Source organism: Gymnodraco acuticeps, unplaced genomic scaffold, assembly GCF_902827175.1.
Source record: "Gymnodraco acuticeps unplaced genomic scaffold, fGymAcu1.1, whole genome shotgun sequence".
NCBI classification, from domain to species: Eukaryota; Metazoa; Chordata; class Actinopteri; order Perciformes; family Bathydraconidae; genus Gymnodraco; species Gymnodraco acuticeps.
The window spans coordinates 377,082-404,370 of NW_022990985.1; positions in this window are offsets into that span (position 1 = coordinate 377,082).

Below are 27,289 nucleotides of genomic sequence, written 5' to 3' on the forward strand. Positions count from 1 at the left end.
GGCATGAGTCCATTAATTAGCTCCCTCCCTATGTAACTTGAAATAAAGAGACGCGAGGGGGAGATCTGAGGCATTGATAGCTAATGTGGCAGGAATTAGGCAACCAGCATCTATCAGGGTTGGGTAGATGCTCTCCGTGTGTGTGTGTGTGTGTGTGTGTGTGTGTGTGTGTGTGTGTGTGTGTGTGTGTGTGTGTGTGTGTGTGTCCAACCGCAGTAGGAGTTGGTGTTGGAAAGAGAGATGTCCTTAATGAAACCTCTCTCTCTCTCACACACACACACACACACACACACACACACACACACACACACACAAAACATCCTCTATCAGTGCCGCTGTCTACCCTCATTTTGCTCCTTGCCGCCTTCTGTCTTTGTTTATTTGGCATCAGCCCTTTGAATCGGTCCCCGTGTAAAACTTTCCCATCAGCCACTGCTGCTGCTTGCTTTCACTTCCAGCTTCTCGGGGCCAAATTGAAGCAACACCTGGACATTTTACAGCATATGCTACTACATTTTACTGGCTTGTTTTTCATCCATCAAGTCACAGCCAGCTTGTGGGTGAGGAAGCTTTGACATCATCGAAAGAAAACTGACCAAAAAACAGCCCTTTTATTGTGCTGTGTTCAAGTAGCTGTCGTTGGATTAAAACAAATGCTAATAGAGCTAACAAGCCAGTTTCTATTACCTCCAACATATACTGTTATACGGACATCCAGACAAAAGCCAATATAAGATAAATGCAATGTCCAAATGTGTCGTCTCATATCTGTCACCATCCTATTTTCACATCACCAATTTCAGTGTGCTGTCTCCACACAAAACACTAGGGAAGGAGTAGCTGTAGCGGACACAACATGGAGAGGCAGAGCATTAATGATCCCACTTTTAGTCCACTTTTTAAGAGCTAAACATGATGTCATCTTTAAGAAAGTTTGACTTCCTGTCGCAGTGGGTGGACCTGACAACCTTGCCTTGCTAACAGGTATCTGAAGGTTAAAGGAGGCTGGGAGCGATGCACCTCCATGAACCAAACGAGCCCCAGGAGTGAGGGGGGGGGGGGCATTGTTCTGTAGCTCGAGCAGAAGATGGAGAGAAAGAAATGACAGGAAAATAGAGCTGGGAAAAAGGGACACGACAAAGAACGACTAATCTGGGAATTGTGGACAAATAAAAAGAAAGACGGACGCTGACAGAAATAGCTGGGAGAGGAAATGAAACACAATGGACAAACAAGGCAGGAGAAAGGTTGTAGAGGAGACGGAGATAATATTAGAAACAGGTCAGTGAACACCCTCCCTCCCCCTCCTCACCCTTATTCCCTCCCCACTTCCCACTGATGCTGTCAAACCGAACTACAGCCGATCTTCGTCTCCTCTCCTGTCTTCATTTCCTTTCCCCATCTCTCTCCTTTTTTCATTTCTCTTCCCGTTTCTGTCTCCTTCCCTCACCGTCAGCCTCTCCCTCGTGAGCTGTGAATATCAAACACGCTGGCATGCCGCCTGCAAAACTTCCTCCTCTCAACTTCAGGCTGCACCAACCGGCATCCAAGGTCAAACGTGACCCCCACAGACAGATTTACTTTACTATTATCTTTTAGCCCACCAAATGTCAGGAACATATGCTCATCGCAACCTTTTCCAGGTGACATCTTCAAGTGTTTCTACAGAGGTCGATTTCTTCTTCCTAATTACGGCCTGTGTTTGTGCAAAGGAAGCACACTGTCAAGATCTGTCTGTGTTGTATTTTGTCTTGTTCTGTCTTTTGTTTCATGTTTTATTTTGAAAGGTCTTCACTTCCTGTCTTGCCTGTTTCTGTCTGCGTTGTGTCTTGTCTTTAGATCTGTCTGTGGTTCCCTGTCGTTAGTTTCCCTGGTGTCTTATTACCCGACTGTGTGCACCTGGTGTCCCTGTGTTTTCTCCTCCCTCCTCACCTGTGTCTTGTTTGTATAATTAGTCTTGTGTGTATTTAAGTTCTGGTTTTTCTGTCTGTCTTTGTCGGTTCGTCTTGTGTTATGACCTGGTCTTCGGTGAGTGTTCTGTTCTGTCTTTGTTTATAGTATAGCCTTGAAATAAAGGAGATATTTTAACACTTTAATCTGCATTTGGGTCCTGCTTCCTGCACACACACACTCTGTCACGATGGCTTCACAGCAACGTCCCGGCAATCTGCTTCCTCCGTCTTCCGTGTGACCGTCACATCTGCTTTAGTCGCCAATGAAAATAACGGTCATGAAACGTTTCCAGCTGACCAGCCGCTCACCCAATCCTCTCCATCCCTAATAAGGACACCCCCACGAGTCTAACTCAACATCGATTCCACATCTGCCGTTACTACCAATATCTGGCACACTTCATTGGAGTTTGGGGAGACTTTTGAACCGGTGTTGTGCTTCGATCCTTTAAACTGCCTCATATCAAGCTTAAAACACATATTGATGTCACATCTGCAAAATGGCAGAGAGGTTTTGTAATCATGCGTGACATTCCTTCAGCTAAAGACAGATCTTTGAGGAAATGTATTTGTGTGAAGGGACTGGGGTTTAATAACAAGCTTGGGACTTTGAAATATGTCAAAATAAGAAGCACTGCAGGGACAAGAAGTGTCCTTTCAAACCTGTCACTGTGGTGCAGCTCAGCTCGTCTGCGGGCCCACTCGCGCTGTAATAAATCTACATTTTTCAATCATCGATTCGGCGCCAGGAGAGGGTTTGTGATTATCTACTTATACCCGTTCAATACTGCCAAGAAATAATCTTCTTTTCAGATGAGACAAAGCAAGAGTTGCGTCTCTCATTCAAAACAAACCATGGTCGATACATTGCATCGTGGTCTTTTGCGTTAAGTCGCAAAATAATTCCTCCCAAAAAAGTAGCTCTGTAATTCTAACGGACATCACATGTCATGGTTTCAAAATAAAATGCACCAACACGTCTCAGAAGTGTCTCTAAGGGAGATTTGCTTCCTGCTCTGGATACATCCCAGCACTCGGGGGGTCTGTGTTCGTCCTGATGAATTAAAGAAATCATTACATGCAGATAAATACCTTTATCAGCGGTTATCATGAACGCTTGTGATGATAACCGCCGTTCATGTGGGCAGGAAAGATTCCTCTATAACGTCTGAGGATTATTTCTGACACACCCTTCCTCTATCTTTAAGAGCTTGCTCTCAAACCATCACTTATCCTTATCTTGCCTTTAGGAGGGGGGTTGGACAGCTTTCTCTGTCAGACGTGGAGGGAGATGGTGTTTATCTTGTCATCAGAGATAGACAGGGGATTTATTTAAGGTGTTAAGGACGGAAGGATAGATGGAAGGACGCTTCATAAACACCTGGGTGGGAAGTCTTCCTGGTGGAAGGGAGGTATTTAGCAATTTCATGTCTCACTAGCTCAGGATAAAAGGCATTGTTTAGTTTTCTGAATGAACCTGGAGGACAAAGACTTGAGGCCAGTTGCATTGTGACGAGTTGTGAAATATACGAGGCAGTCAAGAGATGATAACTTCCTGATAAGAGAAGATCCTTTGAAGGGCATCAACTTTTACCATAGTATGTTTAAAAATGAATGTTATGTTTTCCTCTCAGCAGGATGTATAAGATAAGATAGGACTATATTTATCCCGAAGGAAATTGCTGTGCACGGCAACATAATAACACAACTGTACACGAACAGTGCTGTACAGAGAGCAATTCAATAACTACAGAAAACATAGATGTAGGAAATACAGAATAAGGAAGTGGATAAGACGGAGGGAGATGCAACTCCTTTCTGTTGCTCCAATCAAGCCCGAGTGCCGTTTCCATGTCAGGATCACGGTTGCTGTGACAAGCCTCGGGTTATTTTGGGCTTTCCAACCCAATCAGCCGCTCAACACGCTGACCCCTCGCACGCGGAGCCTGCCTGGGAATCGATCGGCCACCCGCCCGCTGCTCCAGGTGTCCTTGCTCTCAGCCAATGAGTCATGTGAGAGCAGCTCGGAGGAAAGACAAATGAACCTTAGAGGATAAGAAATGAAAATTGCCCTCTGCGTTCCTTAGCCCCAGGTGGTCGTCGTTCTGCTGTGGCAATTCCAGATGACATATCTTCATTTGTCCTTGGATTTCTTTCTTTCGATGTGCTGCGATTTAAGGACCATTTTCCCTTCTTCTTCTTCACTTGATTCAGATCTCGAAGTATCATAAAACTGGCTTTTGAATGCTCTTTGTGTCATTTAGCGTGTCTTGCTACGTGACCACGATTACTACACCTCTATATATTTCAACTTAACACAACAAGTAAGGCAATGTGTGTTTGGTAGATGATTCCTATGTTGTAACAGTGCTTTTTGGCAATACATCTTATACAGTTGGAAAGCCTGTTTTCTTACTTTTCCAATGGTGCCACAAGTGTGAGGAACAAGCATTTGTGGGATGAGCAGCAGACACATGTCCTCTGCCATTGGAAAGGTAAGAAAACAGGCTTTCCAACGGTATACGATGTATTTCCAAAAAGCATTGTGACAACATAGAAACCATCTACCAAACACACATTGCTTCCTGTGTTGAGTTTATATACTTCCTTGTATTGGAGACAAAGGAGCCTTCTGCCTCATTCTTTCCAGGCGTGAAATAGCACTGAGAGCTAGTCAGAACCACTGTGTACACTGACTGGGATAGATCTGCAGTATTACAGACACACAACCTCCATTCCTGCACTTTCCATGGAGTGACTCATCCAGTTGTTTCTTTCTCCCAGAGCCATTTAGGACACACAAGCAAAATCATCTGAGAGACCAAGCAGCTATTCAGAATGTTCATCACGAATCAATGTGTTATCTACTTTTGAATACATTTCCAAAAGATCTCCTTGTTTTCTTTATCTTCTCGTGTTGATACTCAGGATGTCATCAGCGCAACAGATACTTGAGCAGTGCACAGAAACCGTGAAGTAGTGAGGAATAAAACAAGCCCAATTGCGGCTGCTGCTGCTGCGTGGAATCAGACACTGATCTGGCTGAAGCACCGCTCTGGGTGCACTGCGCCCTCCTACACCACGCTGAGAAATGAATGGCATCTACAGGCCATTGTGACAAAGCAAAGGGAGAAGGGAGAATGTGGGAGAAGCAGAAAAATAGAATGACTAAAGACAGGAGAAGTCAAGAGCGGAGTGTTTGGTTCTGTCCTAAAATGCCCGTGTGTGTGTGTGTGAGAATCAGTGTGTACAACGCTTCCTTTAGGTGTTCAAACTCCACAATGAAGCACTTCACCTCCCCCTCTTCTCCAGCTATTCATGCAGCCCCCTTGAGTTTCATCCCCCCCATTCTGTCTTACACAATTGCATCCACAACAACATGTATGTGCACAATTCAGGCGGGGTTTTCGCGCCTAATCCCCCCCCTCTCAGTGCGTGTTGTCCCCATGTAAGCCGTGTGATGTGGTTGGGATTGCATCGGCCCCGTCTCCATGGTAGATATTACCGCTAATCCTACAGAAAGACGGAGAGAAAGAAAGGGTGTGTTTGGCTGCTGATACCTCACTAATGCCCTGACAATCCTCCCTGACTTGTTCTATCTTCTCCCCGCGGACGGCAGCGTGGAAATCTCTTAAATCCACAGTATTTTGTATCTGAGCCACATTAAAAACCTCCGTCTTCACAAGTTATTAATACCTGTCTTATCGCTGTCACCTGAGCCCTGGAGGTGCAGTCTTTTATCTGTTGCTAAGGACACTAAGTGAACAATGAGTGGCACTTTCTTACAAAAGTATGAGACCTTGTTAAAGTGACTGGCTGTAAATCCTCTCTATCGCTTCTCCTTTTGTGTTGCATTCATTCATCTTCCACCCAATAAAGTGTTGCTTAATGTCACTTAAAGTATTGCAATAAAACAAACCACTTGCTTTGTTCGACACACTATGGTTTTATGGGTAAAACGATTAGCTAACGTTAATAATAAATTGGTGTTTTTCCTTTAGCTTACGCTCAAAACTGAGAATATATGCAACTTTTGCCCACAGAAATGTCACTTTATCTCCTTTCATTACATTTATCTTTTTACCAACGAGACACAACAAGTGCAACCACTCTGACTCTCTAATAAAATACACTGTTTGGCGCAAAAAAAAGTATTTAAAAAGATTATAATAATAATGGCAATACGGGCGAAATATGTGGGTTTTCTTTTTGTGAAAGAAGATTTTCATGGAAGAACTCTTAAAGTAGATTTAAGAGAGAACTGGCCTTGTGATAGTCTTATTAGATTCTACTTTACTATCACTTCCATCACTCAGGCATTAATCCAACACTCAAGGTCCATTTCTAGAGCTTTCACCACCGTCTTTAAAGGAACTTAAGTGAGGATAACATTTGCCAAATTACGTCGAAATTACGCAAAAACAATGATCAGATTCAGAACATGGTTGACTTCCAACAATAGGATCTTTATAAGGTCTCCTACATCTGGCTTCACTTCCACCTCAACTGAGACGGTAATTGGTGTTAGCCTCGATGAGAAAAATCAATCCAACACCTTGAGAAGAAGTCCCTCAGCAGACTATGGAAACAGGTGTTATCCAGTATTTCATCTGGGATGGATATAAAGCAGCTTTGAGCCTTCAGTATACATTAACCCTTTATTCCAACATGTAAACTCCACGACGACCACGACTTCATGGACGCCTCAGGGTCGAGCCGTACACATTGCAAGCCTCCAGAGAAAGCAAGTGTAACACATCCTTTACTCAAGTAGAAGTACAGATACTCGTGTTTAAAAATACTCTGGTGAAAGTAGAAGTACTGACTAAACTTCTTAACTCAAGTGAAAGTAAAGAGGCTTTGAAATGTACTTCAGTAAAAAGTCCCATAACTAGCAGCTGTTTTAAAGAGTACCTGACCTCCCTTTATATTAATAGAACAATAATGTCATTGTTAGCTAATGAATGTTTCCATGCTGAACAACGGCAACATGACAACGTTTCCATTGGTCCCTCTTCTTTAGAGAGAAGACCAGGAAATGATGGATACACGGATCGTGTTCAAATCAATAGGCACGCAATGACTCTAAAGAATAATGATCACGCACCAAACACACATTCAGACTAAAGGAACCAGCTGTTTGGAAAATGAGAGAAGTAGAATGTACAAGTATTTGAGTTCAACATGTAAGAAGTAGAAAGTACAGGTATTTGAGTTCAACATGTAAGAAGTAGAAAGTACAGGTATTTGAGTTCAACATGTGAGAAGTAGAAAGTACAGGTATTTGAGTTCAACATGTAAGAAGAAGAAAGTACAGGTATTTGAGTTCAACATGTAAGAAGTAGAAAGTACAGGTATTTGAGTTCAACATGTAAGAAGTAGAAAGTTCAGGTATTTGAGTTCAACATGTGAGAAGTAGAAAGTACAGGTATTTGTGTTCAACATGTAAGAAGTAGAAAGTACAGGTATTTGGGTTCAACATGTAAGAAGTAGAAAGTACAGGTATTTGTGTTCAACATGTAAGAAGTAGAAAGTACAGGTATTTGAGTTCAACATGTGAGAAGTAGAAAGTACAGGTATTTGAGTTCAACATGTAAGAAGAAGAAAGTACAGGTATTTGAGTTCAACATGTAAGAAGTAGAAAGTACAGGTATTTGAGTTCAACATGTGAGAAGTAGAAAGTACAGGTATTTGTGTTCAACATGTGAGAAGTAGAAAGTACAGGTATTTGTGTTCAACATGTGAGAAGTAGAAAGTACAGGTATTTGTGTTCAACATGTAAGAAGTAGAAAGTTCAGGTATTTGAGTTCAACATGTAAGAAGTAGAAAGTTCAGGTATTTGGGTTCAACATGTAAGAAGTAGAAAGTTCAGGTATTTGAGTTCAACATGTGAGAAGTAGAAAGTACAGGTATTTGTGTTCAACATGTAAGAAGTAGAAAGTTCAGGTATTTGAGTTCAACATGTAAGAAGTAGAAAGTACAGGTATTTGTGTTCAACATGTAAGAAGTAGAAAGTACAGGTATTTGAGTTCAACATGTAAGAAGTAGAAAGTTCAGGTATTTGTGTTCAACATGTGAGAAGTAGAAAGTTCAGGTATTTGTGTTCAACATGTAAGAAGTAGAAAGTACAGGTATTTGTGTTCAACATGTAAGAAGTAGAAAGTACAGGTATTTGAGTTCAACATGTAAGAAGTAGAAAGTACAGGTATTTGAGTTCAACATGTAAGAAGTAGAAAGTTCAGGTATTTGTGTTCAACATGTAAGAAGTAGAAAGTACAGGTATTTGTGTTCAACATGTAAGAAGTAGAAAGTACAGGTATTTGTGTTCAACATGTAAGAAGTAGAAAGTACAGGTATTTGAGTTCAACATGTAAGAAGTAGAAAGTACAGGTATTTGTGTTCAACATGTAAGAAGTAGAAAGTACAGGTATTTGTGTTCAAAGTAACAAAGTATTTGTACTCCACTACTTCCCCTCTCCACTGGGTTAGAAACTCGTGTGCAGGAGTTCTTGAAAGCGGTACAACAGGTTTTCGCTGATCAGGGACCTGTTCTTCTGCTCCACTGATCAGAGGAAGCTGTGCGGAGTAGAAACACTGCGATGTTGTTTCTGCTCGGTGGTTAAGAAGGGTCTCAGTTGGCAACACCCCTCGCTCCCAGATCAGCCTAGATGTGTTATTGATTTATGTTTCTGCTTCACGCCAACAAGCCCTAAGAAAGTGGAAGTGTTGGAACATTCTGGTAGACTGCACAGAGAGTGTGTGTGTGTCGATGTGCACACAGCCACAGCTGGGTGGGCTAACATGAAGGGTTTTGTATCCAGAAAACCACAATCTTTGATTATAAAGGAAGCACTGCCTGCTAAACATGTCCTCTTGGTCCTCGGGGAGATGTTGTGGTGCATCGGACACGATTATTAATGCATTTTTTCCTGATCTACAACAAGTGTTCAGGATGAATCTGCTGTGGGAGCAACACAACGCGATGAATGGAGAGCGATGGTGGTGATGGTGGCTTAATGAGCTCATTCTTCCCTGGTGAGCGTGCAACTTATTACAGCGATTACAATTCCTGTAAGTGACGCATCTGCACAGCCGAGGCGGGAAGATCAAAGTCGTTCCAGGGAAACGCAGATGCTGAGGCGCTGCAGCGATTACTGCAAATGCCAATCAATCCTCGCTTGGTCTTGTGTTCAAACATAGTGTTTGTCTTTTCAAAAGCTCCATCAGTGTTGTTCCCATGAATCCTTTCCATTTCCATCGTTTGCGAGTGCACTTTAGAGTCATAACCTTTCCTCTGAAACACTTGTCGACTGATTTAATGCATAACTCGAGGAACAGTTATATAACTATAGTAAAATGCTTCTGTATGAAATTAAGTGAAGTAGACGAGCGGACTAAAAAAGGAAATACTCAAGTGATTTTTAAGTACCTCAAAATTGCTCATAGCAAGCCAGTAAATGTACTTATAGAAATATATGTTAAAGAGCGTAGCAGAAGGGAACTTTCATCCACTTGTTCAGTCCTAACGGTCATTAGACATATCTCTGATGTAGGTTTGAAGGAAATATGACCCCTCTGCAGTAAGTGTTAAAGTCAGAAAGTAGAGAAAATCAACAGCGACCCCCCCCAGAAAATGGAAAGCAAGCTGAATGAGAAACCAAATGTTCGCTTTCCCAGCATGCTCGCTCCAGTGCTTTCACAATTTGCAGAAGACAAAAAGCCTCGAGACTGACCACGGTAATTCAGAATATAAGCCTTTTCCATTCAACGGTCAGCATTTACAACCAGGGCTCTCATATGGACCGTCAACTCCAAGTGTTTCCATTCATAAAAACAACCTGAATGCATACAAGATACACCAGGACCACCCAGACAAATCGCAGATGCATAGATAAGCAGGTCTCTGAGTTAGCCTCGCACGATGGCTCTAAAGCCCAACAAGCTCCTGCATGGCTGCTTTATCCTCGGACAGAATCCTACCGTTTTATGTCGCCATAAAGCAGAGGCATATCTTTATTTCTTTATGACATTTAGAGCACTGTGATTTACAGAAAGTAGAGATGTGATATGGCTGTCCGGGGCGTACAGCCTGCTTTAAGACCAGGCTTTAACATTCAGTTTCTCTTGGAAACAAGATGTCTTAATGAGAAAGAAAATCTAATTACTACAAGGAATGAAGGTTGAAATCTCCCTGAGAGCGAGGGAGCTTGAGGGAAATGAGATAAGATGCTTTAAGTAAACATTACCTTGAGTATAGCTGCTTCATACATTTAAAAATGCATTTAAAATCAGGCTACAGAGAATGAGCTCAGAAATACAACCTACTAAAAACAATGGATCAAACCCATCATTCATCATGAAGAATTTATTTTGCTGATTTCTCACAATTTAGACCCGATATTGAGCAATTCAAGAAGGAGTCTTCATAGAAGCTTATGTTTTGACCTCAAAGAAACATCCTGTAACTTTACAGGAGTCTACATCCATCAATAACTACCTTATCTGTAGGGATGTCCCGATCACCTTGTTTTGCTCCCGATCCGATTCCGATCATTTGATTTTGACAATCTGCCGATACCGATTGTTCCCGATCCGATCTGTATGCAATGCATTAAGAAGGCAACAGATAACGGCTGGTCATCCAACGCGATGAGTTCAGCTATCTTGGCTGTTTGGCCTTTTCACTGTTCTGGGGCCGTTTCTCTCTCTCTGAAAGTGTGGGTTGTGTCAGTGCCGTTACCCGAGTGGCCGCTGTGTACTCGTCGTGTTGTTGTTGGTGTTTGTTTCTCAGGCGGCGTGTTAGATTGGTCGTGTTGAACGTAGCTCTGTTCTTTCCACCACCTTGCAAACATTGCATCTGGCTGTTACACTGCCTTCGCTTTCAATTTTATAATACTTCCAAACTCCTGACATTTTCTCTGTCCCGAGTCACCAGCTGAACGTAGCCTCTCGTTAGCTGCTACTATTAGACACTGCGCCCACTCTGTTGCTTTGAGAGAAATAAGCACCCAGGTCTGAACAAGCCCAACAGAAGCAACACATACACGATGTTGTGTCATTTAAACCCAAACTAAGGCCTCAGGATGACTTTAAGACGTGAACATGGTCATTTTTGTTTTGTAACATTAAATAAAATACAAATATTTTATTAAAAAAATCCCGATCCCCGATTTTTTTCTCCCGATTCCGATCTTTTGAAAATCACGTGATCGGCTCCGATCCCCGATCACCTCATCTCTACTTATTTTCCTGCAACCAGAATCGGGTTGAAGGTGAAATCTTCAGCTTAAGGAGTGTGTTCTTTGTTGCTCCCGTTCAAAAGAGTCCTTATGTTCCCACGGCTGGAGACCGAGTGGGTTCTCCATCATTAGATATTCCTGCCTTGCTCATTAGACATGTCTTTTTTGGCAGGTTGGGCATTGAGTTTAAAGAAGAGCCCCTGCAAAGATACGGATCTAAATCACTCACTTGCAGGCCAAGAGACATTAGGAGCACATTGTACGTTTCTCCAGGTAAGGTGTGTCGAATTCATACAGGCTGATATTTAATAAGTGTTGGTTTCTCGTGTCCTCCTTGATGCCCGCCATCGAGAGTGTGAGCCGTCTCATTATTGATGAATCCATTGGCCAAACGAATCCTCCCCACAAGCCACTTTCACATGCTATGAAATTGTTTTAGTATCTGAACACTGACAGAATATGCGTGCGTACGCTCAGGGTCAATAGCGCTACCAAAGGGCTGAGACAACCTTCACTGATGGAAATAATCCCTTTCAAACTGTGGCTGAAAACACAATGCCGCGCGGCTGTGACAAATGTGAGGGGAATACGATGAAAACTCATGTGCTTTGCAGCAAACACAACGAATGATAGCCGTGTCCTTTTTGTAGATTAGCATTAGCTATGCTACGATCAGGGTGTAAGCGTGGTTGAAATGTTTATTGATATGCGGTCAGCAATGACACACAAACACACACACACACACCATGTATACATCACTTCAGGCGACATTACATTGACTTACATGCATTTCCTGGAGACTTATCCTAACCTTAACCATAACCAACACATGCCTAAACCTAACCAAGTGTTCACCCTAAAATTAATGATTCTCCTCATGGGGACCTCCATTTTGTCCCCATAAGGGAGGCGAGTCCCCACACGTGACTGTGTAGACAGATTTAGGTCCCCACAAGTATAGTAATGCTAGGCCACACACACACACATACACACACACACACACACACACACACACACACACACACACACACACACACACATACCATGTATACATCACTTCAGGGGACATTACATTGACTTACATGCATTTCCTGGAGACTTATCCTAACCTTAACCATAACCAACACATGGCTAACCCTTACCCTAAATCTAAACCTAACCAAGTCTTCACCCTAAAATTAATGATCCCCAATTTGATCTCCAATTTGTCCCCATAAGGGAGGCGAGTCCCCACACGTGACTGTGTAAACATATTTAGGTCCCCACAAGTATAGTAATGCTAGGACATACACACACACGCTGGCTATGAACAACATGATTTGATCTGGTTGATATTCACAGAAAGGAGCGAGGGCATATGGTGGTGAATCCTAAACAGCTCCTCACTCACTGAACTTGTTTCTTTACTGTAGGGAATAGTTTCAGTTTGTTCAAGCGTTCATTTTTTAGAGACAGAGGAGCTTTAAGTCGGGCTCAGTTGCAAAAAAGCAAGCCTATTGAGAGTACCGATGGATTTGAAAAAGCTCAACAGGTTGGATTTCAGTCGATGCAGACTGGTCTTTGTTTCGAGCCTCGGCCACATTCAGCTATCGCCAAGAAGAGCGGCTTTGAGCCCAATTAACTGATACATGTTGGAATGGAGAGGAGCAGTGTGTGAGAGAGAGACCCTCGCTCAACCGTAGAAACCTGGTTCCACACACACAGGAAGAGCACCTTTATGGGAGAGAAAGTGTATCGCTGCTGATATAAATAGAAAAACATGTCTCTCACCTTGACCAAATCCACATTGCTAAGAGTTGTTTTTCAGGGTCTAGTAAGTATAATAAATACAGTGCTCTGAGTTTCTGCAGGATAGTGGGGGCTTGTAACCTGGAGCTATATACCTTGTTGTCATCCAACACGGTAAATACATTTCCAGTCATGAGAAAGAGTACAGCCTTCTTTTGCAAACACCTATGTTGTTACAAAGCATCCTTTAAAATACCCAGATCTATTCTAACGTTGCGGTAAAAGTGGAGCGAACCATTGCTAAGAGTTATTTTTCAGGGTCTAGTAAGTATAAGAAATACATGTGCTCTATAAACTCAGTCACACCCTGGCAGATTGGTTTGTAATCCATACACAACGACAGAAGCACGAGTACAGAATGGGTACAGATTAAGGATAAAAGTGAGATATGAGACGAGAGCCTAAAGAAAGACATTGGACAGATTTAATGAACATAGAGTCAAAAACCCAAAGCTTTATTGGCAAAACGCTGAGCGGTCGAGGCGAAGACAATCAATAAGCCCCATGTATTAGCATTTGAACAGCTACGTTTGAGGCTTTAATTACGGCTATTTTAAAACTGAAGATTGGAAACGCTGCAATATATATATATAGTTTTTGAATTGCTAAATCAAAAGACTATTTGTTGACACATGATTTGCTTTGCTTATAAATAGTGTCTCACCTTGAACATGTTTACAGGTTACAGTCGCCCTTCTTGAGGCTTCGAAAGGACGACCTCGCTCAGATTTACAGACACGTGTGTACGGAGAAGACGTGTGGAGACATATCGCTGCAAAGGAAGATGTCCTCTGGCTGATTCAGACAGTGATACAGCAGGAGCAGAGCCTCAGGAGCTCCTCATGCATTATGGACAAGATTCAAGACTCAAAAGTTGAAGGACGGAGAAAGCCCACGGCCTGTTTTCCAAGCTGGAGTTTATTTGTGTTGTTTTACTACTCAGGCACGGACAGAGGCGATAAGATACCCCTTTTTACCACTAATTGGCAAATAGGTAACCAAAAGGAGAGTGTACATATAGAATATACATATTTGTATACATATGTTTATATATATGTGTATTTTTGTATTTGGGATTGGAGGAAATGGTATTTCGATCTCTCTGTCTGTACACACAAACTGAAAGATTGACAATAAAGTTGACTTTGAACTGCTGTGGATCCTAAACCTTACTCCCATGACGTTGCAGTATTTAAATGTGTTAATAGATGAATACACTTCAGAAGGTTGCACAAGATATTAGGAAGAATTTAGCAACCAGGAAACTAAAAGGAGAGTGTACTGCTGTGGATCTCAAAGTGTGTGTCTTATAATAGATATATATACAAACCGTGATGTACACATGTACACATGTGGATTTGACAAAGTGCGCTGGGGTTTTAACCTGTTAAGCCCCAAAACCCCCCGCGACACTGTGTCTCAGGGGATCTTAATATTTAAGAACCTATTAATGTGTTATACCAGATTAACGGGAATAATCTCAGCTAACTGACGATACAAACCATTTTTACCAAAACAAAACACACGTCTCATAAGAAGCATCTAAATGACCCCTTAGCGAAAAATGCTAACGGACATTGGCACAGAACTCATAAAAGTACCCTTATTACTTATCGTAGCTGCACATACAATATATCCGATTAAAGCTGAGGTTCCACAGATTATTTAGGTATATAGTATCATCACTGAGTGATCCGGACTCGCGACAGGGGAAGCAAACACAGACATCACAACACGTACCTTTACGGAGCTTTTACGGGAGATCGTCTCACCGTAGCTGTCAATCTGATCAAAAGACGTGTTCAATGGCATTAAAACGAGAAAAAACGCGGCTGAATCGGTTAATCCATAGATTGATAATGTTTCTGTGGATTTGAAAAAATTATTTATAATCCATAATTTCATTTTTATGTAAAAGTCGGAGAGTAAAAGTTGGCTGCTAATGGTAGCCACCAGAGTTATCGCAGCTTCCGGTCTTGGCTATGCGTCAGTCTCACACACACACATGACCAAATAAGGACTATGTGTGAGTTCCCCTCGATTCCATTGGCTCTGACGGTCAGAAAGAGATGTCAATCAGCAAAATCGAGCAAGGGGGGCCAGAGATATGGAAAATCCACCCAAATGACCCCAGAAGAGGTTTTATTTGGCTAAATCTCTCTAAAAAGGTCAAATTTCACTTGTTTTGCATCAATCTTGATACAGGGTACTTATTATATGTTGTACTTTGGATTCCTAAAGCTTTTAGTCTACCTTACCATCATCCAAGTTTAGTTTCACTATAAGTAATTTCTTATTTTTGGACGGACACAATAATTTACATTTTTTTACTGTGTTCAATCTGAATTAATTTAAAATAAAAACATCTATATTGATTCTGACACTTCTACATCCAACTCACAGGTTTATCACTGCTTTGAGAAAAAAGATTATTAATGTAACCCTTTGAGAAGATATGGTCATTTGTTCTGGGAATGTCATTTTCGAGCCTGAGACCTGAAAAACAGGCTCGGGGCTTAACAAGTTTTAAATTCTTCAAATCCAAGGCTGGCCGCAATGCAAGCCTCTTATCAAGGGGGTCAGACTTCAAGGAGCTTCATCACAAGACTTTTGAAATAGAGTTTGAAGCCAAGCGGTGTCAAAAAAATGAAAAACTGAGTAAGAAAGAACGAAACGATAACTTCAGAGACAGTGCAACCCAAGCAAGCTAAAATACTCAAATGAATATGTGTAGAGAATGTGCAAAGTATCCCAAACACTGTGTGCGTCGTGGGGTGAGCAGGTGATGGATGCTGCTACAGTTTAAACAAAGACTTTGGGAACTGCTAGCTATAATTGTTCCCATCACATGCAAAGACATTGTCCTCCCACTCCTGCAGAGCTGACTGTTGAACAGGGAGGGAGGGCAAGGTCGCTGCTTTTTTAACACCATGGAGAACAAAAGTACAAACTAAACGGAAATGCAAAGAAGGATTATCTCTCAATGCCATGAAGTGCCATTTGTCCCAGAATCCTCCACTTGAATATCTGATGGCCACCGCCTGAGCCGAGGGGAACACAGAAAGGTGAATGAGAGGCGTCGGCTAGCATGCTAACTCACACTGGGAATCTTCCAATTACTCTCTGTCACAGGGGGGAGACTTTGTCCCCCAGATCTCTATCTGTCGTTAATCATCCTTGAAAGTTTGATGATCCCCTCTGAGCAACCGCTGTGTAATTAGGGAAGCTATTTGAATAATCGCCCTGCCTCAGACTGCGGGATGAAAGCGCGTTTCACAAGGAGGATGACCGGCGATGAGACAAAAGACAAAACAATAACAGTGGGTTGTTCCAAGGCTCCCTCAAGACAACACAAAGGGAAAAGTGGCGTCGCTTTGTGTCTCCAATGAACTTAAGCAAACAGATTGCCTCACTGCGAGTCGCTTCCTTTGGGACGCCTGATAGGGAGTGTGGTTTCTTTGTGCTGCACATTGATTGGTTGGGAGTGATGTTCCCCTGGCTGAGAACTGAGAAATGAGTTTCTGCAGGATAGTGGACTTTAAACCTGGAGCTATATAACTTGTTACTTAGTCATTAATTATCTTATGTAAATCATTCCAATAGCTTGCATATAGACTCTTATTTCTATATATTTTTCTTTTTGTATTTACTGTTTAATATTTACTTGCACTATTTGTTTCTGTATTATTGTGTTGCACTGTTGGAGAAGCCTAAGGTGTTCATCGACATAACTACTCTATGTTCGTATGACAAATAGAGAACCTTGAACCTTGTTGTCATCCAACACGGTAAATACATTTCCAGTCATGAGAAAGAGTACAGCCTTCTTTTGCAAACACCTATGTTGTTACAAAGCATCATATATCCTTTAAAATACCCAGATATATTCTAACGTTGCGGTAAAAGTGGAGCGAACCATTGCTAAGAGTTATTTTTCAGGGTCTAGTAAGTATAAGAAATACATGTGCTCTATAAACTCAGTCACACCCTGGCAGATTGGTTTGTAATCCATACACAACGACAGAAGCACGAGTACAGAATGGGTACAGATTAAGGATACAAGTGAGATATGAGACGAGAGCCTAAAGAAAGACATTGGACAGATTTAATGAACATAGAGTCAAAAACCCAAAGCTTTATTGGAAAAACGCTGAGCGGTCGAGGCGAAGACAATCAATAAGCCCCATGTATTAGCATTTGAACAGCTACGTTTGAGGCTTTAATTACGGGCTATATATAGTTTTTGAATTGCTACATCAAAAGACTATTTGTTTACACATGATTTGCTTTTAACTAGTCTAGATGTAATTGATGGTGTAATCCCCGAGGATTAACGATTGGTCTAATGTACAAAGAGGAAGGCGATCTGGGGGATTGTAATAATTAGAGAGGTATCACACTTCTGGGACGACTTGTTTACGAACAGGAGATACAACGAGGGTTTTAGAAAAAGGTTATCGTAAAATAATGACTTTTTGTGACTGAAAGGCTTTATTCACCTCCAGTCTTTGGTTAGAAAACTGTCCTTATCATCATTTAAACCACATTTGAACAGTCACGACCTCCCAGAGTGACTTCAAATTGCTTTAAATCTGCATTTCAAACCAGAAACACACACTTATGCTGCTGGGTGGACGGAACAACCTGCATTCTGCCTCACAGTGGCTTTGACAGTCATTTAACCGTCGAATAAGAAAACCAGAACATTTTCCTAAAGCCTTGGGAGCGCTGCAAGTCTTCCAAGGTGTTGCAAGATTAATGTACGTTAAGTCACAACTTACTTTTACAAGAGGGAGTTAAAAGGTTAGATAAAAAATGCATATTATAAAATGTAATTTACACATAAAATGCAGCGGACTTGCGTCTGTCAATCAAGCGTTCATACATCCCCCTTTAACCACTTATTCAAACAGCTGTTGTCTTAATTAGAAATAATTTGAATGTACACATGTGTGTTTGCTGGCTAATTGCTTACTCGCTTCAGACCTGGATTGAATTCTAAAAACAGGTTTCCAGTCTCATCAGAAAACCTTGACTATTTGGGAATACATCTAAATTAAGAGCAGATATTAGACCCATAAAACACACATGTATCAAGAGTCATTCTTATTTAAATATATGTGATTTTCATTTGTTTGTAGAGCCTGGTTTATTCCGTAGACTCTAATGCCTTCACAATGACATCTTGAGTATCAGTACGCTTTAGAAAGATCTTGTCTCAGAATAGATGCATGTATATAACTAGTCCTCACCTCAACAGCGCACATGTGCGTGTGGGAATACCTTTGTATTAGTGTTGATTCATTCATTTTAATATCAAACCAACGTATAAAAGAACTTCAAAGCGAGCATGCCGCCCAATCTAAAGTTCACGATGTTTCCCTGTGGACGATAACAGCATTGTTTCATCGAGGAAACGTGTGAATGCTTCACCTCTCCCACGGGCAACGAGCCTATGATATCATCAGATCAGAAAACAAATGTTAAACTCTCACATCAAAGCCTCGTCTGGAAGAATCCATCTCTCCAATTGTGGCTGATTAGAAATCCTCCTGAGGGAAGAGAACGTGTGCCGGGACGAAAATGAGATGCCTCTGTCTTTACGGCAGATGAGACGAAGGAGAAAGATTCGAGTTTCTTTTTGCATCTCTCTTCTCTTTCTACTTGTTTTGAATGTGCACACAGGAGGAGTTGATCATGATGGTGGTGTGGGCGTTTGCTCGGGACTCGTTGGCCGAACACTAACCAAAAGGTTTCCGGATCCATCTGTGGTTCTTAGAGAAAACAGAAAGGCTCTGCAGCTACAGCAGGACATTTCATATTGAATCAAATGCATCTGACTGAATGTGGGCGGATTAATTGGCCTAATGTGCTAAGCCCCACCCTTTTTTAGAGACTGCTGCTACGGCAAGCCTATAAGGAGTTTAAAGCACGACAGATTAGACACTCACATTGTTTAGTAAGGTTTGCAAAAGCTGTTACTTGGATTTAAGATGACACAAAATGTCATAAACAGTGTTTGCTTACGCTACATACAAGATATTCGACCACAAGGAAAGACTGAGGATAACACGAAATAGACAGTATTGTATGTTGATGCTAAACTATAATATGCAAGATCGCTAATCCTGGATATGTCTTCATTTTAACATAAACCGTGACGGTGACATCATAGAATAATTGACATTGCAAAGCCGGACATGCTAACGGTGTGAAAGTAATAACAAAACACTGTGTGTCGTGGCTTGACGTGCATTAAGAGCTGTTTTGGATCATTTAGTGCCGTTTAGTTGAAGGTCAATTACACAAAGCAATCAGAGTTTTAATCTTGACGACATGAATCTTCAGCCTGTAGATTATTCTCCTTAATAACATGCATTTTTAATTACAATGACACATAGTGGGCGTTTATCACCACCAGTGCCATGCAGCAACTCCTTCTTTAATGCAGTGTATTTCAGGCATTGACTGCATGAGCTATTGTTCACCTTTAAATCAAATCATTCTCACTTTGTAATAAATGTAATTTCATTTTTACCCAGCGATACAGCTCCATAAATAAAGAACATGTTGATTTTCCCACTATCACCGTCGTGTAGTTTATTATAGTATCTCTAGTTGATCCACCAGAACGGCCTCAGAGACACACTGGTTTATTTAAAAGCTGCAATCAATCACGAGAAAGACACACGCATGATGTACGACTTGTTCACCGCTTCAAAACGCCATACTGTTATTTATTCATAGTGCTTTAAAAAGTGGGCAAATAATTGCGTAATGCAGGCGATACGAGGCACAGGGAATACATAACTGTGTCGTTGGAAACCCCAACAGACGCGTGGATAATACAGCCATGTATGTTCGCCACCCCTGATCTTCTGCTTGAGTTACCGCTCTGCCTCTCGCGGCGCGGCTCTGTCTTTGATGTCGGAGAGAGAGATGTAGCAAGAAACGGAGAAAAAGTGTGTTTGTGAAATTGACCAGAGCTCTCCTGGCAGCGAGCCACAAACAGTGGGGTTTTTGTACAAGTCTTTTCTTAGTCAAACACAAAGCTGTGTTTCTGCAGCTTGAATCCCATTGTGCGGTGACAGCAGTGAGACATCAGAGCTAATGAGCACGGCACGCTTTCTGTTCCCTCGCCCCCAAAGTGATGGGACGGTTGGGTGTAGAATGGAGAACGAGGAGACAAAGGAGTAAAGTGACAAACTAGTTTTAAAACTTACATGTCTAGGAAACTAGAGCTTGAAATAATGAAGCATTTAGCAGCTAACAAGTCCCAATATTGAGGAACCCAAAGTCTCCAAATGCAATGAAATCGCGCCTTTGTTTCACTTATATAGAAGCTTTTATCGTTAATAACTTAACTTGAAGGGGAAAACAAAAAGGCAAGTAAACATAGAAACTAAATGACTAATCAGATCTTCAGCCTCGTGATGCCATTTGAAAAATAAACGTTAAAAAGCAGAAACGACCTGGCATCACCTCCATCGCCTGAAATGTATTTATCAAAAGCAGAAAAATATGAATATTACAAAAGCAGAAAGGAGCTATTATGTTTGGAGAAAAGCCAGACATTTGCTTCCATTACGCGCCACAAAGAAACCCTCCATTACGGGAAGCAGCACAGCTCGATGGTTGCTTTTTATCTGACGTTTCCAGCCGCTTCACGTATGGAAGTTTACATCGAAGTGCCACGAGGAGACAATCGCTGTAGCTGTGATTGTTGATGCGCGGCTATAGGCGGCTGATTACCTTCTGCAGAGTACGTGCACAGAAGTGTCAGCATTCAGGCTGCTGTCACTTTTTAAACTAATAGCAGACGGTGTGAGAGCGGGTGATTTCAACGCCTCCATCAGTGAGACGAAGACAGAAGCTGAACACTCTGCGATGTGTTCCTGTTAGACGTGTTCCTCCAATATTTCAGATCAAATTAACTTTTTTCCGGTGCTGGGAATAAAGGATATTATTCTTGCTCCCGTGCAACGTAGTAATCTTGCATTTCAAAACCTTCATCTACTCATGCAAGCAGCTATTGTCCTTTACAAGTGTAAGAGCTATGCAATAGATACTTAAAGTGGCCCGAATATGCTTGTTGGGGTCGTTCAAAACACAACAATGACAGCTGAAAATGATCCTTTAAGCGCTCTGAAAGAATGTGGATATCTGACGTCCGTTTAGCAGGGCTGTCTTTGCACTTTCCCTCCCTCTGATTTGTATTAAATGCACACAATTAGAGAAGCATTACAGCTAATGAAATAGAGTGCATGGAGACGCCATTAGCCTGAGAGCCGGCGTGATTGAGTCGCGGGTAAATCAGGGTGAGAGTTAAGTGGCAAAGTGTGATTCTGCCGTTACAGTTAGGGAGGGCCGGCTTTGTTTTGCGGACGGCTATAAAACAATAGAGCACCTTGGCTTCAGTGCAGCAATCATTACATTACAGCGTTCTGAGGCAAATTAACATAACAGATAATACGACTCACGCTCACGACTTGAATCAGAGTTACAACCGTCTGCATTAATAAAAGGTGGTCGAAGACAGACATGATTACCTTTTATTAGAGCCGATGACAGGTTGGATTTGACATTTACGCACCTACTAAATGAAACCGCGCGTTCACATCACATGTAATGCACACAGTGTTTAGCATAATGGATGTAATGTGATCCATTTGACACATAGGCCTACTGGTGGATGGAAAAGATGGATTACGTAACCTCCTCTTTCTGGATCAACACATGAAGACGTGCATATCTAGCTTCAAGATACCCCAAGTGAGGATGGAGAGGAACACAGTGATCCAGGACGATGGAGGGGGAACCACAGAAGAAGAATGACCTCAACATGATTATATAACAGGACCATTTTCAACCTTTTATGTGACAGCAATCTGGTAAAGATACACAAGTCAATAATAGCTAATCAGGTTGAATAAGTCTTCCTAGTACATTTAGCACAACTTCACAAATAACTGGTACAAATATGCTTTTTATACAATATTTACCGACATACTAGAAGCTCGTGGCAATGATCAACGCAAACAGATATGGAGTCCAGTAAAACTAAAAAAGCAGTCCAAATTTCTCACACAGTTGCCTCCAAAAGCGCAGCCAACGAGTGGATATCTCTGGAATGTAAGAAATGCTCATGAGAAGATATTTGGAGAGTTGCTCCGGTGCCCGTCTATCTGATCAAAAGGAAACAGAAAATAAGCTTCTTTGGCTGCAGGCAGATACTTCATCACCCTTAATGCCTCGCCCTCTTGAACCTCACAGTCTTATCGTTGCAAACGTCTCATTCAGCGAGACCTGCTGTATATGCTTCTCTGGGGAAATGTATATTTCATTAGTCCTCACCTCGACCCAGAATGCACTGCAAAGCGTTGCTGTGAAAATTGCACAAATTGATGGTCTCTTGACACTCAGAGTGTTCAGAGGGGGATCACAGAGCCATGCTAACACCAACGTTAGCGAGGAGTGTTCGGAGGGGGATCACAGAGCCATGCTAACACCAACGTTAGCGAGGAGTGTTCGGAGGGGGATCACAGAGCCATGCTAACACCAACGTTAGCGAGGAGTGTTCGGAGATGAAAGCCCGTCTTTGCCCCAGAAAAAGACAGCGAGAAGTATCTGTCAACGCTAATCTGCTGCTCGTCCGTGCACGGCGAGGCTTCAGCAAACAGCTCATCAAAACCCTGAGTCAGGCGCTCTCTAGGAGTGTGTGCAGGCATGTGTGTGTGACTCTTTAACATGTATGCTTTCCTTTAAGTGCACACGAGCGGTGAGTGAAATGAAGCTTGTGCAAATATGTTTAAAAAATGGCACACTTGCCGCCTCGAAGAATACACTGCTCCAGTTATTCGTGTGTGTTATTGAACGTTGATAATCCATGGCATGTTCCGTACAGTAAATACACTCAAACATAAGCTAACTCCTACCTACCATAACATTTAAAGGGCCCCTTCAATGTTTTCCTGTCGTGTGTTATTAAGGTGTGTGTGTGTGCATGTGAAGGACCTTTTTAAACATTAACGCATGTCAACATTTCACAGAAGTACAAAAGAAAAACTGAAATCTAATATGTGCTCCATCAACTCGAATCAATGAGGAAGTGGAAGATTGTTCCCCACACGTTTTCTCCGAAGTGTACATACTCAAACCTAAGCCAACTCCTACCTACCATTTAAAGGGCCCCTTCAATGCTTTCCTGTCGTGTTATCAAGGTGTGTGTGCATGTGAAGGACATTAACGCATGTCAGCATAACACAGTAGAGGTACAGAATAAACCCTGAAGTATAATATGTGCTCAATCAACTCGAATCAATGAGGAAACGGACGCTTTTTCCTACACGTTTTCTCTAAAACCTAAGCTACACATGTTAAAGGTGTGTGTGCAGGTAAAGGACCTTTTTAGCATGTAAACATTTCACGGTAGTTACAAAAACAAAGCCTGAAGTACAACAAGTGCTCGTTAATGAATATCAACTTAATGAATATCAACTATTTGTCCCCCTCCACCCAGAGAGTGCGTTGACCTCTATTTGTGAGCAGGGTCCAAAGCAAGGGGAGCCAGATGTCCTTGCTGCCACCCTACACCGTCAAATGTCCCTCCGAGGGAGAGCCTTGGTGGGGCCAAACATGCACAAACAAGCAGCGCAGGATTACAAGCTTTCATTGAAGTTCCGCCCAAAGAAGGCCATGGACGAGGCACGGTAGCACCGAGGGGGGTCCTCCTGCACAAAGCCAACATCTCCCCCTATCCACGGGGGGGGGGGGGGGGGGGGGGGGGGGGGGGGGGGTTTGGGGCGCTATGATACCCAGAGAGGAGGAAACGGGACACTTTGAAGGTTATAGAGCAGCCAGGAACCGCAGGGAGGAAGGACTGTTGGAGCGAACAGAAGGAAATCACACTTCTATCAGCTGTTCCTCTACGGCTGCGTCTCTGCGCCTCGTTTCGTTTCCACAGAATGAAACGCTTAATTGGAGGATTGTTGATTTTCTCTCATGTCCCCTCTGACTTTGCCTGAGTCTTTGTTCTTTTGTCAGCTGCAAAGTAATTGATGATAATGCGTCATTCGATACATCTGCTGTGACCAGAGTCGACTATTGCGCTGCTTTAGTTTGGCGTTTCAGATACTTTGCAAACGCCAACAAGCTACTTGGGGAAGGGTAACAATATATGCTGTCACCAGTAATGATCATTTAAACGTGTTTTATTGTGAGTTTCAAAGTATCACAAACGTTATCAATGCTGCAGCTTGACATAGCACAAATACAATCTAAATCTTTCTGTCTCAAAGACTCCTGAACTCATACCCCTTCCTCGCTGTACTGTACTGTACCCAATATACAAGCTGTTAATAAACTTTTCAATCAATCAATCAATCAGTCCTCCATGTGTACGTGTATAATGACATTAAATGATTCTATTCTACTTTGATACGAGGTCTGATTTAGTCATTGCGCATATCTGATGAAATCCCAAGTTGCAGTACAGCAGAGCAAGAGATCCGTGTTCAGAGACGGGATGCTGGAAATTGTCCCAATAAATATTTCAGTTCTGGTGTCACGTTTGCTCGTGGCCTTCCTCTCTCTATGTATGACATGATGACTTCTCCTCAGAGGTGGGGACTCGAGTTTGTGACTCGGACTCGAGTCGCACTTAAGTCGCACACACAGAGACTTCAGACTTGACTTGGACTCCTGCTCAAAAGACTTCGGACTCGACTTGGACTCGTGTTTTGTGACTCGTGAACAATCATTGTGTTTTCTATTTTTGGCGTATTAAAGGTGGGGTAGGTAAGTTTGAGAAACCGGCTCGAGATCGCTAGAATTTGAAAATACACAACCGGAGACAATCTGCCACTTCCTCACAGAGCCCCTCCTCCAACACACACGAACGCGCACAACACACGCACACACCAATGAGGGCACGAGATAAGTTTGTGCCCCGATGGCAGGCTGACAGGCAGGTAGGCCATCCAGTTACTTTAGCCGGGCCGGCTATCGGGATGTTAAGAGCATTCCATGGAATATAACAACAAGTGTATCTCGAGCCGGTTTCTCAAACGTACCTACCCCACCTTTAACATTAACATCATGGTAACACCATGGCGACCGGCGGCACACCTGCAGCTGTACCGCTTGTAATTAGGTTCAACTATAAACACTTGGAACAAAACGCCGGCGGCACCAACAAAAGGAGCGCACACTGCAAAGTCTGCAATATTAAAATCAAGGATGCTGGTGCAACAACGTCAAATGTCATCAGGCACTTGAAAACTCAGCCGGAGAGGTCAGTCACATTAACGCATATGGACGGTTAGCAAACATGTTTAGCTCAGCATCAGCTATGTAATGTTAACTTAGCTTGCTACTAGCTTTGTAACTGAATATTTGAAAAGATGAGTGAATGTTTGCTTGTCACACTTGTTTGCGTTGAGTGGCGTTGACATCCAACTCTTGACATGACATAAAAAAGGTCGGTAACGTTAATCATTACGTTCCGCTGCCACTGGCTAACGTTAAACGTAGATAAATACATAGTTACATACATAAATACATCTGTCGGTTTATAGGCAGGTTACAGGTTTATTGTTGACCACGTAACGTTAATGTTACAGGTTTATCAGGTTACCATTACACTGGGTTTGAGTGAGAGGATAGAGGAATATGTTTATTTATAGTAGACTTAAAAGATGTCATTAGAGACCCAGTGTAATTAAACAATACGGTTGCAGAGGTCACATTTTAACATTTTTGTCCACTGGCCAAATGGCTAGCCTAGTGAATGTTGAAATGTTACCAGCCACTCAATAGATTGCCATTGTTATTTGTGGCTGGTGCGTGCAACATACAGAACCAGCCACTTGCATGATTTACCAGCATCTGGCTGGTAAATGGTGTTAATGGTAGATATCTCTTTTGGAACAGGTCATGTTTTAATATCACCAGTTCAGTATATTTCAGATAATATTGCAGCAATAGTTTTTTAGTTGCAAATGGCACAGAACAAATGTTTACTTTGAAGTACTTTTAACACAGTTTCCCTGCGGGGGATTAATAAAGTATTTGTGATACTGATTTTTGATTCTGAAGTGTTTTGCTTATAAGTTGTTTGCATTTAGCTAAACTGTGATGTTTGTCCTCATATTGCAATAGCCTGTTTAAAGTGATCATATAACAAACAACTAATCAGTACTGATACTGTATGCTAATAGATATAGGAGTGATAATAATACAGTCAATGCTTTGAATGTCTTAGATATAGCTGTGCAGTATTCTTAACAGACTGGATAGCAGCAGACAATAGAAGGCTTATTACAACCAGAAGAGACATGAGACTTTTATTTGTTTGAGACTTGACTTGGACTCGTGACCAAAGACTTGAGAACATCTCTGCTTCTCCTTAAGCCAAAATATAGGTCACATGCAGAATGTGATGTGGGCTTTTATCAAGCCTTTCCGATAGCCTCAACTAAACAAATCTGTCCAAAAGCCGAATATCCATAAGGTTTGTGAAGCATCCCAAAAGAGAGAAGCCATTTGAAACATTACTGAAACCTGTCCTTGCCATTTAAATGATTCTTCAACGGTCTGTGTTTCGTATCTCCATCCATTTCCCAGAAGTCTGAGTGGAAGCCCTGAGAACACATTGAAATACGTACTGCATTCATCGAGGACGCCAACGCACCATGTAAACCTCATAACACACGGTAATTATTTACAATCACGCCATCGTCTCTAATGAGAGAAAAGTGTTGAGTTGGGAACGGGTAATTAAAGTGAGAAACATGTCGTGTTTACAGCATGAGGTCAAGTGAACATGAAGCACACACACACACACACACACACACACACACACACACACACACACACACACAAACAAAAGCACAGTCAGGGAGATACGCTGTGCACTTAGCATACATAAATGATAATCAGATTTACATACAAGTGGGGTGCGTAACAACTGTATTGAGGATTTAACAGTGAGTACATCAGCGTGTGTGTTAGAAAAATATCACTCGACACCAGGTTGAGAATCAATGATCAGGTTCTAATTTATTCTTGCAAGAAGGAGCAGAGTTAAATCACATACAAAGGATATGGGTTAACTCACACTCATGGGGTATGTTGCTCAAAGGAACAGCAAAAAACATCTTATATCGTCCAACACACGGAGAGTAAAGCCGTAAAAGGACGGTGGCTGCGGGTGTCGGAAAGTCAGCCGTAGGTGAAGGGGCAACTGGAGGGGTCAGCTGTGACTTCTGGACTCCCAACAATGTGAGATAATATAGGAGACCGTCTCCTCAG